General features: G+C 35.1%; 1 long non-coding RNA gene across 1 annotated transcript; it reads right to left on the reverse strand.

Moving 5' to 3' along the window:
- Positions 1–3,109: 3,109 nt before the first annotated feature.
- On the reverse strand, positions 3,110–10,453 carry LOC141317269 (uncharacterized). Its single transcript, XR_012351762.1, has 3 exons — positions 10,315–10,453; positions 5,398–5,522; positions 3,110–3,275 (listed from the first exon to the last, which is right to left on the reverse strand). It is a non-coding gene; the product is annotated as an uncharacterized lncRNA (long non-coding RNA).
- Between the last annotated feature and the right edge of the window lie 2,604 nt (positions 10,454–13,057).

The raw sequence follows: 13,057 nt of genomic DNA on the forward strand, positions 1-13,057 counted from the left end.
ATAAAAATAAAATCCATATAAATCTGACTATATATATATATATATATATATATATATATATATAAACATTTTCAGAAAGTAAATTTAAAAGATTTTGATAAATAAATAAGAAAATATGAAAAAATGTAACTAAAATGTAATGCACATTTTATAAAATATTATAAAAATATTATAAAAAAATATTTAGAAAATAAATTTAAAGGATTTTTATTTGTATTTACAAGGGTTTTGATAAATAAATAAATAAATAAATATATAAATGTAACTAAGTAAATGCTTATTTTTTATCAAATATTATAAAAAATAAAATAAAATCCATATGTGACTTAATAAAAAAAAAGAATGAAACTAAGTAAATGCATATTGTTGTCAAAACATTTCAGAAAGTAAATTTATATGATTTTATTTGTATTCACAATGGTTTTAATAAAAAAAAAAAATATATATATACATATATATATATAAATATAATATATATATATATATATATATATATATATATATATATATATATATATATATATATATATATATATTATATATATATATGTATATATATATATAATATAAATATATATATATATATATATATATATATATATATATATATATATATATATATATATATATATATATATATTATATTTATATATATATATGTATATATATATATATAAATATAATATATATATATATATATATATATAAAAAATTAGTAAATTCGTCTTAATATCTATAAGTGTTACACAATAAACATTTTTCCAAAACTTTTCGGAAAGTAAATTTGTCAAATGCCTCACAAAAAAAAAAAAAAAAAAAAAATTATATATATATATATATATATATATATATATATATATATATATATATATATAAATGCGAGTAACTGACTAATCAACTAAATAAATTAGCCTGCTAATTGACTACTTCTTAACTGAAAAAAAAAGTGTCTACGATTAGGCATCATGGTTTATGTGTGAGTACAATAAGACTAAGTCCTATGATGTGTGTGTGTTGGAGTGACATGATGGAGTGCTGTTCATCTGACGGGACAGTTTCGGACTACGCGAAGGCCTCGGTGCTGTCTGGCAGCAGCCATTTTTCATCAAATCTCTCCTTGAACCTGTCCAGCTCTCTCTGCCACCTCAACAGCCACTAAATCACACTCTTCCTTCAGCGCAGGTGTGGCCGTGACCCTCTTCCTCTTTCGTTCCTGTCATCCCTCTTCGCTGTCATCCTCCACAACATACTCCTTTCTGAGTAAAAGGCGTTTACGGCAGTCTAGGTCATATGCGCTTTCTAAGACAAGATCGTTTAATTTATACGCTTCGCAGTCGAGTGTAACAGCCGTCACCTTTTAAAAGAATTACATATTACTCTTAGACTGGAGATGTAGTTGAAAAGTTCATACAAACTGACTTGCTACTTTTTCTCTTACACAACCCGAAACACGCTTTATTGCCAAAGTAATTTTTCCATCATCAGTTTGTGAAGTTTTCAAGGACGGCTGTTTTCACTCCCCTCTCGAGCTGAAATGAAGTTTTCCTCCTGTCAAGAGAAGTTCACAGAGATGTGCTCCTGTAATATTCAAACACGAGCAGAATTCAGGGTCGTCAGGCTCGCTATTCATTTCACATTGCGAGGCAGAATCAATGCAGTGCGCGAGAGCTCAAGGCCACGTTCCAATTCAGCTCTTAATGTGGATCCAGTGGCAACACAAGTGCTTTTCATATGACATTTATCTTTCTGCCAGTACTTTTGTATGGGGATATTGAGGCCTTCGTTTGTGTCGGGTGTGAAACGTGGAGGCTGACATATGAATGAGAGGAAATGAAAGAATGGTGAAAAGAGAACGACAGCGAGTAATAGAGAGCGAAATAATGAAGGTAGAGGCTTAACAAAAATCAAGTGCAAATGCAAAAATCTAAATCAAAAATAAAATATTTAATTCTAATAATTATTTTATCAATCACAGTGTTTAATAATTTCTGCATAATGAACGCAAAAAAGAAAAAAAATCATGGGTGGAAAGAATGGAGGACTTTTGATGTTTTAAGTAATATGGTTTACATTTAATATACAGTATTCATATTTATTTTATTAATTTGTTAAATTTAACAATATTAAAACATTTTTTAAATTATAAAACATATTGTAAAATATAAACTACAATGCAATTTAATTCTTGATTAAATTAAATTGATTAAATGTGAAAAAAAAACTGAATAATGAAAAAATAAATATTATTAGCAAAAATTTTTTTTTTTTTTTTTTTACATTTTCTTATATTTCTAAATATAAAAAAATGGGGGAAGGAATTGAGGACTTTTGAAACCTTCCAAAACATTCTTTTATCAATAATAATAATGAGATTATTATTTTCTTATTTTGATGAACAAATTTAACAATATTAAAACAATTTATCAAATTATAAAACATATTGTAAAATACAAAATGTAATTTAGTTCTAATTATTTCAATTAATTCAAATGAAATTAAATTATTGTATTTAATTAAATGAATCAGGACTGTTTTGAAAATAACTGAATAATGCTAAAAAAAATAAATATTATTATCAAAAAATGATTTGTTATTTGCATTTTTATTTCAAAATTTTGTTATATTTCTAAATATTTTTGAAGAAAAAAAACATGGATGGAATGAATAGAGGATTTTTAAAGTCTTCCAAAATGTTTATTATTATTATTAATATTATTATTTATATTTAATATATTTATATTACATTTTTATTTGCTAAAATATAAATATAAAATCAAATGCAATTTATTTCAAATTATTTATTAAAATTAATACAATTATTTATTTAAATTAACTTAATAATGAAAAATGGGTGGTAGGTTGGATAAAAAAAAAAAAAAAAAATTCTAAATATTTTTGAGTAAAAAAAAAAAAAAAAAAAATTAGTTTGTGACTGCTGCAAGAGTATCTTTTAGAAGAAAACGGAATTGCTTCATTAAAAAAAAAAAAAAAAAAAAAAAAATCCTGAATCCAAAAACAAAGAAACAGACTGAAACACCAGCTAGGTAAGAATCCATCCACATTCCCAAATCTCTGTTGTGCTCCGATCCAGCCCAGTGCTTACCGTCTGTGACCTCAAGCTGTGCTTTGGCCAGGATGCTGCCTGCCACCGTCAGGGCCTGGCAGATATAGTATCCCGCGTCTGCCCGCTGGACCACCGTGATGGTCAGATCTCCACTGGGCGACACAGAGAAACGACTGTTGGGCTGCTGCGGCTGATTTGGAAACAGTAGGTTCTACACAAACAAAGTGAACAGAGAAGAAAAGTGTAAAGTGCATTTCCAGGGAAAATATGCTACCTGAAACCCACCGTTCTTTGAATATAAACACACCAGGAAAGGCATTTTTTGCATTAGAGGGGGTAAATTGTTATCTGTATTATCAGCTATTAAAATTCTGAAAGGAATTACGGTGGCTTGGGTTTAAATTGTGCAACACAATGGCTCACAGCAGATAAAGCTTTCGCTAACCAGTATGCTAACCCTGCCTGTGTGTGTATCTCTCACTGTGTGTATCCATTGTGTCCAAATGACTCCAGTAATTGCTTTGGGCTGCGTTGTTTACTCACTCTGTCTGACATGGCTGTTGTATTTGAAATGAAATCTGCTGGAAAGGGAGGAGGCCAGGTGATTCGAAGTTAATTCGTCACCAGCGGCCGGTTTAGCCCGTTCGCTAATTACGGCAGATAACAAGCCGGGTTCATTAATGGTCCGTCATTGACCGAGCCCTTGCATTTACCTCAGATTTTATATCCTTGAGATCTCTCCGCTCTTCCTTTCATTTTTTTTCTCGCACTCTTTTGATTTCGGAGTCCTCATAGCTGACCGTCAGAAACCGAAAGGCATTAGCCGGATTCAATTACACCTAATGACTTTAATGCTCCAAATTATGCTCCAAATGATGTTTCTTTCTTTCTTTCTTTCGCTCTTTTTTTAATTAGCCTCTCACACATGATAGATGTTGGGTCCATTATCCTCAAGTGTGACTGAGAGGCTTCTCTCAGTGCTAATGACTCAATAACTGCTTTAATTTTGCCTTTTAACAAATACCTTCATATCTTACTTAAGAGAGGAATGGTAGGACTGAATATGTAATAGAAAGTGTTATATTGCATTTAATATTGGGATTAAGAATTAAATCGTCCACTATTTCTCCTTTTATAGTAATTTTTAACTTGCTTGCTATGCCATAGCTCACTGCTAAAATGCTAGCATGTTTTAGGTGGTTGCCAGATTTGCTATTACTAAGGACCCATCCCCCTTTCAGAATCTGCAAAATGTTAATTATTTGACCAAAATGAGAAGGATCATATATAAATAAATGCATGTTGTTCATTTAGTACTGACCTGAAAGAGAAAATAATAGTTGAATTTACAAAAAATGACCCCGTTCAAAAGTTTACGCTCCCTTGATTCTTAATACTGTGTTGTTACCTGAATGGTCCACAGCTGTGATTTTTTTTTGTTTAGTTATAGTTGTTCATGAGTCCCTTGTTTGTCCTGACCTGTTAAACTGCCCACTGTCCTTCAGAAAAAACAAATTCTTCGGTTTTCCAGCATTTTTGTGTATTTGAACCCTTTCCAACAATGACTGTATGATTTTGAGATCCATCTTTTCACACTGAGGACAACTGAGGGAGTCATATGCAACTATTACAGAAGGTTCAAACACTCGCTGATGCTCCAGAAGGAAAAACGATGAATAAAGAGCAGGGGGTGAAAACTTTTGAACAATATGGAGATGTATACATTTTTCTTAATTTGCCCAAATATCATGTTTTTTTTTTTTTTTTTCATTTAGTACTGCCCTTCAGAGGCTACAGAAGATACTTACATGTCTCCAAGACAAAATAAGTAACATTTATCCTGACCTTCAAATTCAAAAGTTTTCACCCCCCAGCTCTTAATGCATTGTTTTTCCTTCTGGAGCATCAGTGAGCGTTTGAACCTTCTGTAATAGTTGCATATGAGTCCTTCAGTTGTCCTCAGTGTAAAAAGATAGATTTAAAAATCATACAAAAAACCAAAGAATTTGTGACACCTGAAGGATTTTTCTGAAGAACAGCAAGCAGTTCATCATTTAACAAATAAACACAGCTGTGGATCATTCAGGTAACAACATAGTATTATTAAGAATCAAGGGGGTGTCAACTTTTAAACGTGTCAACTTTTTTTTATTTTTTTTTATATAAATTAACAACTATTATTTTCTCTTGTGGACTATATGTAAACATATTTTATGTGAAATATATTATTCAGGTGAGTACTAAATAAACAATAACATGCATTTTATATGATCCCTCTTATTTTGGTTAATATAAAATGAGAGTAGGTTAAAGAGAGAAAGATGTGCTCCTACCTGACTTCCTTCTTTCTGCCAGAAGACCGCCGGCTGCGGGTTCCCTTTGGTCTCACAGGGGAAACTGGCGGTCCGTCCCTGGGCCACAATCTGATCCCGCGGCCTGATCACGAACTGTGGTGCGGCTGAGTCAAGAACCAAAGACACTGACGTTACGCCATACTCTTAGACACAAACACACACCGACACATATACACCGATCTCTGACAGTCAGTGGGAACATCAGGCATCCACAGGCATTGACTGCCGGGGTCACTGAGACAGAGCTTCCATGCATCAGCCCGTTTCCGACACCATTCGGCCATTTGGATTATCTGTTTGCTTTGGCCACAAACAGCAAGGACAGCGACAGCAACCACAGGAGGCCATTCATCCAGGTGGGGCGGTACCGAATGAATGACGGCAGCTTTCAGGCACAGCCGTGCTGCGGTCACAACACCAGAGGGAGGGGTGGGTCATTCCGGTCAGGACACATAGAGAGGGGAAGCTAAGTGTGGACGCCACGCCGTGAACTTGAGTGGACAGTTCTTTTGTAAGTGGGTCTAAATGCTCAACTCTAGATGGACAAAACAGTTCCTATTCCTACGTCGAAGACAAGCAGAGGTCACAAGCTGAACAAGCTTGGAAAACATCCCATTGCTGTTGGCATTTTAATAGACATCATTCACTATTCTAACTGCCAACTTGGGTCAAGTTCTCACTGAACAAGATTTTTCTCCCGCCATTATGCGTCACACTTAGCAAAGTATTTTTAACCTCTCAACTCACCCGGTACAGAAACTCAGCCAACATTCCTGCAGAGCACATTCAAATAAACCAATTAAAAGTACCATCTTTCCTGCTTTCCCTGTCTAACCTGACCTTAAAATGGCATCAGAATTCAGAAACAGGGATCCAAACTTTCCCCCTGACATGGAGTCAATGCTACTTTCTCCTTAATGAGAAGGTTAGGGCACCACTCGTCTAAAAAAGGTTTGTCAGAGTCTTCAAAGGCAGGAATGGCAGCTGGAGCTTGCACGAAGATAAAATGCTATGTATCGCAGACGGTACCGCTCACTGGAGAACGTACAGTTAGGGAGTTTCAAGGATGGAGCAAAGGCCTTTATATGGAGGAATAAATGTTTTAGCTGACCTAAATAAAAGAACAATTCACTTCTGCCAGCAACTCTGGACGGCGACCCTACAATCAATCATTTTTAACCGAACAAAAGTAAACACAGAATGTACTACTGTTAAAAACTGATACTTTTCAGTCATGAGGTTCACAAGGAGTCACAAATTCAGACCAAAAACAACAGCTACTAGGCAATTTGAACATTCTAATGCTGTGTTAGTTTTATATTTGTAGCCACAACAATAAATCTAGATGCAGGACTCCAAACAGTTGAGTTCGTTTAGCAGGGGAACCATTACTCACGGTACACTGTTCTACAAAAGAAAAGGTCTGACCGCGGAAAAACACTCTCCCCCACCATTTTGATCCCTAAATGAGCCCCTCTACTGTCTGTGCAGCTGGCAACTGTGGACAAGAGAAGTCTGCAAGTGTTTGTGATTTATGTGGCTGATCCCTTTTTTGTGAGGCTGTACTTGACTAAGGCTGACACATTCAGGCAAGTTACAGATGGTGGCAGATTTACTGGCTTCCCAATCTGGGCGCACGGTGGCGCGGGCACTTCTGTGAGTTTGGGCATAACACAAAGGCTTTAAATCACAGATTGGCCCGGTTTCATTCTACTCCAGAGTTTTTTTCTGCACCGGAGCGAGCGGGCATAAAAGATGGGTATTTACCCATGCCACTCACTCAAAGTGATTGTTTAATGACTTGGACGCTCAACTTCATTGTGCAGTTGAGTGTTAAAGCCCTTTTTGGCCAGGAGGGGAGGGAAACACACACACACACACACACACACACACGCACACACGCACACGCACATCCCAAGTCTATCTGTTCCAGAGAGGATTCTAAAGAGTAGAACAAAGCTAGTCATAAATAAACTGTGATTGCATCCCTGGTACTTTCTTTAATGCATGTGTGTTGTGTGAATAACACACATGCTGTCCTCTTTTCATTGGGAAGTGTCTGCTGGGAGAACAAGGCCCTGTAAGAGCAGAATAGCTGATCGGCTCCCATATTTAATTCATGACGGAGCACATCTGCTTCGTACTGGAGAGAGTTCACGACTAAACACACTTCTGAGAGCTGTAAGTAAACACACATGAGAACAACAGGAAAAAAAAACATGCACGCTCTTTCCGAAATGCACACACAGACAGAAAAATAAACAGAAACTGACATGACTAATCGAACACCCTCTTAGAATGCTAGAACACGTTGTTTTGAAGTTTTTCGAACTCAACCAAATGCACACCCAAATGGCTGTGTGTGTTAGGAAGGCTGCTGAATTATATCCATTAAGCAGAAGCCACAAGTTTTACGCAAAGCACATATTCGTAAGGTTTTTTTTCTTTCCGCAGTACTGTCACTAGTTAGTACAGCCACAGGTTAGTACGGGATAAAACTCTACTTTGTTACCTTAGTTGAGAGCTACCAAGTTCATCAGGATGGGAAGGGGAAGTAGTAGTAAAGCGGAAACAGGAAGTACTGAACCTCTACAGAGTTAGTTGAAAAGTTGAGCCAGCACATTATATGTGCATGTGTGTAGCAGGAGAGGAGGAAGGAGCACAGAAGGCATACATGCAGTATGAAGGAGTGACTGGGATGGGTACTTACCAACAGGGCGAGCTGAAGACACAACAATGGTGGAGTGAAGACAACAAAAAGATGACAAAAGACAGACACAAACAGAAAGGACGAACAAACAAGAAAAGAATTAAGAACAAAATAAACCAAATTCAGAATGAACAATGGCAATGTGTTTGTTTTTTCAGTTCATTTCAGCACAGTGTTGATCGGCGGAAACAGATTCCACAGCAGAGATGCGAGGAGAGAGGAAACGCAATGTATTTTATTCAGTTTTGTGGACCGGAACCTTTAAAGGAGATGTTCACTTCCAGAACAAAAATTGTCATCCAAGATGTTCATGTCTTTCTTTCTTCAGTTGTAAAGAAATAATGTTTTTTGAGGAAAAAATTTCAGGAATGTTCTCCATATAGTGGACTTCAATGGTGTCTGAGATTTTGAACTTCCAAAATGCAGGGTCTTATCTAGCAAAACGATTGGTTATTTCCTAAAAAATGTGACAATTTACAGTATATACTTTTTAACCTCAAATGCTCATCTTGTCTAGATCTGTGTGAACTCAATACAGTTCAATACAGGTATGTCTAAAACCTTCCATCTCATTTTCTCCTCCAATTTTTTTTTTGTTTTACCCTTTGAAGCTGCATTTAAACTGCATTTTGGAAGTTCAAACTCACAGGCACCATTGAAGTCCACTATATGGGGAAAATCCTACTACATGAACATCTTGGATGACAAGGGGGTGAATAAATTATCTGTAAAGTTTTGTTCTGAAAGTGAACTTCTTTAAATAAGCATCACATATTTGCTCATCTGGACTAGCACCATCCGGTGGCAGACAAATTTCATGTTTACTTTTATTGTGTGAGCATGTGGACAGCTAAGAAAATCAAAATCAGCACTCCTCTCTCTCCTCCGTAACTGACAGGTTTCTCTTTTCATTGGAAATCATTAAAATTGGGGGCTCGCCCGGGATACACTTCGAGCTATGAAATCTGCTTCACCTGCAATAATGAGGTCCATATACCGTACACAGCTCTCTGTGAAGATCCGGCAAGACAGAATGTGGGCAATATTGATGGAATGGCCAAGGAAAAACTAGCTGACAAAAAAAGCAGTTCATATTTAATGCAGTAGTGGAGCTGTCGAGGAGGCTGATGCCATATTGACATTAAGAGGGAGCAATCACACTCAGAGTGCTGTCCTCTCCTTCCTTCCCTCCTCTCTTTCTCTCTTTCTCTTGAAAGTGAGCTTGTGTAAAACCCCTCCACTCTGCATCCCCACACATCCCTTCATAGCTGAACTCTGTCTGCTTGTAAATCCCGCTTTCAAAAGGGCTGAAAATTGACGGCTGTCCCCATTGGCAGCTCCAGACCCCTCCTGAAAGCCCCCACATGAGGTTTTGAAGCCCTCCGCAGAGCATCTAAGCAGTTTGATTTAATGTGGTGGGAAGAGAAGGGAGACGGAGAGGAGGTGGAAGGGGAGAGAGGGAGATTATGGCCAAAAAGAAAAAAAAAAAACATTTTTATTAACCTTGCCCACCCGAGCTGGGCTTTTTGAGGTCGGTCTGCACCAGTAAACTGTGAAATGGTTTCGCTGGTTTGGGCTGGAGTGCCACGGTGGAACTGAGGAGATAGCGTGTTTATGTGTGTGCAGAGGAGGGGGTTGGTGGCCTCCATTCTAGGGGGTGTAAATAATAAAAAGGATTGGCGCTTGGGGCAAGATCACCCCCCACCTAAATTACACTTCAGGAGTTCATTTGAGACCCGTCAGGAGGTTATCTCACTCTTTTAGACAGAGACTACGCTGAAATACATTACACTGCTATTGATTTCCAGTAAAGGGAAACCTTATGATAGAGTCAAATAACCAAGATCAGCACAAATGCACTGTTGGGTCTTTAAGACGCTCTAATATTTGGTTTTGTTGGTCAAAAAAGAAAAAAATGATTAAATTAAAATCATCAGATCTGTTTTTTTTTTTAAACGGGGTAAAATTTAAGAATCCAGCAATCAATAATTATAATCAAGCAATCAAAAACAGTAATTAGTAATCAATGATGCAATCAAAAGCATTCGACCAAGCTGATTGCATGAGCTGCTTTGAACAATTTTGATCAAATGCACATTTTTGAAGGCAACCAACCACCCTGAGAAGCAGGAAAGTTGTAAGCAGTGTCATTTAAGTTTTATGATAGATTTGGATACTCAACTGACCTCTGACTGTGAGAGTGGCGGACGCCTCGGTTTTGCCAACTCTGTTCTCAGCTACACAGGTGAAGGTTCCTTCATCACTCGCTGCTGCCTTCTTTATCCTCAGCACATAGTCGTCTTTATCATATTTAATATCATACCTGAAACACATATGAACAGAGAAAGCATATAGCACTTAGAAACCACTTCTGACTATGTGATAAACATGTGTAGTACAGTATACACTACTGAGGTCAGTAAGACTTGATTTATTAGATATAAGTTAGATATGAAATACTTTTATTCAGCAATGATGCATTGAATTGATCAAAAGTGCTAGATTTCAAATAAATGCTGCACTATTGAAAAAAATAAATTAAATATTAACGAAATCTTACCAACCCCACACTTTTGTACGACAGCATTTTTGTGCCACGTAAAAAAAAGGAAAAAAATTATCTAAATATTTTGACTTTATTCTCGAAACATTTGGACTTTAATCTCCAAACATTTGGACTTCATTCTCAAAACATCTGGACTTTATTCTCGAAACATTTGGACTTTATTCTCGAAATATTTTGATTTTATTCTCATAATTTCTACTTTATTCTCGTTATTTCAACTTTATTCTCAAAACATTTCCACTTTATTCTCGTAATATTTCAACTTTATTCTCGTAATATTTCGACTTTATTCTCAAAACATTTCCACTATATTCTCGTAATATTTCAATATCGCATATTCTTGAAACATTTCGACTTTATTCTTGAAACATTTCAAATTTATTCTCATAATTTGTACTTTATTCTCAAAATATTTCAACTTAATGTAATTTCTACTTTATTCTCATAATTTCCACTTTATTCTCTAAACATTTTAACTTTATTCTCGTAATTTCCACTTTATTCTCATAATTTCAACTTTATTCTTTAAACATTTCAACTTTATTTTTGAAATATTTTGACTTTATTCTCGTAATTTCCACGTTATTCTCATAATTTCCACTTTATTCTTATAATTTCCACTTTATTCTCATAATTTCAACTTTGTTCTCATAATTTCGACTTTATCATTGTAATTTCTACTTTATCCTAATAATTTTGACTTTTCAACTTTATTCTCGTAATTTCGACTTTATTCTCAAAATATTACGACTTTAATCCCATAATTTTGGATTTTTTTTTTTTTAGCATGGCACTAAAACACATACTTTTGAATGGTTTAATACATAAAATATATTAAAATTACTGTATCATTTTATAATACACCATAACAGACGCTATTTAGAACACCATATGAGGAAAATCTGGTATATTCAGAGAAAGAGCACTGTATAGACTGCACTGCATTTTTTTTATTACTGACAGTGAAAGATCAATTATTCAACAATGACACACACTCTACACAGAAGAAGGAGGCTTTCAACTGGAACCGCAGATGCTTCCAATATTTATGAGGCGTCCGATGTGTGTCTGTGTGTGTGAGAGAGAGAGGTGGGCGTATCTGGGAGCTAATCAGAAAAACAGGCCGATTCCAGGTCAGACTGTACAGAGAGGGATTTGAGATGTAGAATCCAGCCTTATTGATCTGCACCTCTCTGGCAGCTCCTAGGTACTTCAGGAGCACTATGTCCTGGAAACTGACAGCCAAAGGTGATGAGCTGTGTGTGTGTGTGGGGGGTGAAAGTGCGGTTGAGGAGTTGACAGGCCTTGCAGGTTGGTCTTCTTTGTAGTATTTTGCTATAATTGGGATTTCTGGAGAGTATATGCGTGTCTGTGAGCAAGTGCGAGAGGGTGTTGTGCCATGGCGGTTTTTGTCTGACAGCTAGACAACACTCAGTCTGCTGTCTGTCACACCAGATCCGCCCTTCCACAGGAAGCAGGGCTCAGAGAGCACGCCATGTGGCGCGGGAGACAGGCTGATCCTTGACATGAGGACCAATAAGACCAGAATTATACTTCTACAGACTGTTGTTCATGAGGACAATATACAGGCAAACCACAAAATGTATGATGCTTCATATAAAAAATAAAATAAATAAATAAATAAATACATATATATATATATATATATATATATATATATATATATATATATATAAATAAAACTTTTTGTGTACATATATACGTGTGTACTGTGTATATTTATTGTGTATATATAAATACACACATATGCTTGTACATATTTAAGAAAAATATGTTGTTTATATATTAAATATATTCTATATATTTTATGTGTATTATCTATATATTTATATTCTATCTATTACAATGAAATATTTATTCACATTACAGTAATAATACAGTTAATAAATTAATTTATTTTTTTGTCATCAAGATAAAATTCTAAATATATGTTATAAAATTATACAATTACATATATATTCGAATTTGGAGTTGAAATATCACCTGGCTGTTCTCCATTTTCCAGAGATTCACTCAAAATGGAAATATATAAATAAATGCTTCATTAAAATAAAATAAAATAAAATATAATTAAACAACAACAACAACAAAAACAACAACAAAACATAAATATAAATACACGAGGGACCAAGATAAAAAAGAATATTTCACTCAAAAATTAAATTCCATATAATTTCAAATAACAAATTTAAAAATTTATATATATATACTCACATTATAGTAATAATACAGTTTTGATAATTAATTAATTATTGGTCTTAAAAATAAAATTACAAATATATTACAAAATACGATTTTGGAGTTGAAATATCGCTTGGCCACTCTCACTTTTCTAGAGATTC

This window comes from Garra rufa, unplaced genomic scaffold (genome assembly GCF_049309525.1).
Source record: "Garra rufa unplaced genomic scaffold, GarRuf1.0 hap1_unplaced_608, whole genome shotgun sequence".
NCBI classification, from domain to species: Eukaryota; Metazoa; Chordata; class Actinopteri; order Cypriniformes; family Cyprinidae; genus Garra; species Garra rufa.